Raw genomic sequence first — 2505 nt, forward strand, 5'->3', positions numbered from 1 at the left:
ATTTAGGTTTCAAGGGTAAATTTGATTTTAATACCAGGTTACGCATATTGAGTTCTCCCATAATTTCTCATTTTCCATCGAGAGCTACCGAATTCCTTATTAAAGTTGCGTCCAATGGTGTTTGTAGGGAAGAAGAATATAGGCCGCACTTTATGGGGAAGAAGAATAAAAACAATTTATTCTTGTGTTGTGAGTGGGTGGGTTTGAACTTCTTGTGGAAGCTTGAACTGTAAGAAAGATGGGAAAAGCATGGGAAACGGAAGTTGAAGCTACTAGAGGTGGATAAAACCCTCCAGAAATTGTTTCTTAACTCTAAAAGATTCTCTTAAAGGTATGCCAAGCAGTTTGCCTCACGCGTCTCTATTTGAGCAGTTTCCACGACTTCAACAACTATCATTAGCTAGTGCTAGCCTGACTTCTCTGCAAGGGTTTCCATCCTTGCCTCATTTAAAGCGTCCTATTCTCAGCAACAACAGGATCTCTTGTGGCCTCAAACATCTAGTGCAAGTGGGGCTTAAATCTCTGGAGGATCCGACTTGTCCAATAATAGGATCTTATTTCGTTATCACAGTTTAACTTTGTGTCTTTGGACCTGTACAAGTGCCCCCTGACGCGATTGCCAGAGTATAATGCTAGGGTTTTAAACATCATTAAATCCCTAAATTTTTTCGACAAGATGAATGTTAAAGGGGGTGAGAGACTTGAATCTGACAATGAAGGGGAGGAAGTGGATTCGAAAGATGAAGATGTCGAGGATGTTGATAATTATACTAGTGAGGACAAGTCCAACGGGGTTCGGTCTCTGAACTGCTTGGGTGGCCAGGATAAGGGTGAATTTGAGCTGGAGGATGAGGAGGACGAGCTTGATGTGGATGAGGATGATGCGTATCAAGATGGGTAACAATTAATGGCCACGGAGTAGTTCCTATTCATACGGTTGCCAATGTTGTTGGTAATAGCTTAGATGGTGATGAGGTGGAGATAAGTGCAAAAATGTTGAGGTCTAGGATTTGGATGATGATGGCGATGAAGAAAGTGATGAGGTTGTCGCTGAAGCCAACAATGATGATGTTGGTGCTAGAGAAGATTATGAGGATGATGGTGGCACTAAACATGCACATAGTTCGTTGAGAACTTGATGTTCAGGACGACAACGATAATTTCTTAAAATTATTTCACAGGATAATTTCTAAAAATTGTTGCACAGATCTTCTCGTAACAGTGAAGAGATTTATAACAGGGCCCTCCAAGTGGACAAGGTAATATTGTAGTTAGTGGTTAGCGTTGTCCAGTGAACAAGACATTTGTTGAGTTGAGGACCACATGGAGTATGAAAATTCTCTACAACCTCACTAAGAAGAACCTCATAAGAACCTCATAATAGAATGCCTCTTGGCGCAATAAAAAAAAAATGAAAAAATATAACTAAGGAAAAATATCTCAAAAGCTCCTAAGTAATTGATTATTGTAATTCGATAATAATTTTTTGAAATCTTTAAGTTTCTTATTGGATACAATGGTATTGCAATTATACAACCAGGTTAGCCATCACTCCATCAAAAAATATTTCAGCAAGTATAACTTATGCTAGATTTTTAGGTTCTACCATACCATCTTCAATATTTGAAGAGTGAAAACCTAACAAAGGTAGTGATACTTGATTATGTCAAAAATATGTAAATTAAAATGTCATCAAACTTTTTCACAAAGTTATGCAAATAATTATGCAAATTGACCTTTATTATTTAACACTTCTTCTTCAATGTTTCATAAGAAACCTTCAAAGTTTAGATAATAAAACGATATATATATATATATATATATATATATATATATATATATATATATATATATATATATATAAATTGAGAGTAGAAATTTCTAACCCACTTTCTATTAATAGCATAATTGAAATCAATTTTTTATAAGGAAACTTAAGGTAAAACCCGTGGTAGCTAAGAAAAATGAATGCTAAATTCACCTAACACATAGTCATGAAATCCACAATTGTTAGGAATAGAAACAATATCATGTGTGACATGTGTGTCTTCTCAAATTTTGGCTTCTATTATATCATGCAAAATAACAAAAATCATTAAAATTTGCATCATATTTCATAGTGCTACACTATGAATAAGGTTAGACCCTAAACTCTTACCAAGAAAGAAAACCTAATCTCTTCTTGATATTGAATTAATGTAGGAAATGAAATTTCTTCCATGAAATTAGGACAATTAACGTTGAATGTCATGCCTTTGCAATGTATTAGAAATTCAAATTCATATGTATTTGAAAACTAGGGTGACCCCTTAACACAAGTATCTATTTTAGGAATGGGTATATCTACGTATTTCCATTGTGGGAAAGGAAAAACAAAACAATAGAATTGACTAACTTAGAAACATCTTTCTTTTAACTTCTTAGTATTTTCTAATTCATCGCCAAGAATGACGTGATGAATAAGAGTGTTAGATTTTGTGTCTCAAAGACTCATCTTTTTTTTAT

The 2505-nt window shown here is 34.6% G+C and overlaps 1 pseudogene; it reads left to right on the forward strand.

Moving 5' to 3' along the window:
- Positions 1-238: 238 nt before the first annotated feature.
- Positions 239-1139, forward strand: LOC149227400 (acidic leucine-rich nuclear phosphoprotein 32-related protein-like; annotated as a pseudogene).
- The last annotated feature ends 1366 nt before the right edge of the window (positions 1140-2505 follow it).

This window comes from Pinus tabuliformis, chromosome J, assembly GCF_031772625.1.
Source record: "Pinus tabuliformis cultivar Carrire ecotype Pingquan chromosome J, CPIR1, whole genome shotgun sequence".
Taxonomy (NCBI): Eukaryota; Viridiplantae; Streptophyta; class Pinopsida; order Pinales; family Pinaceae; genus Pinus; species Pinus tabuliformis.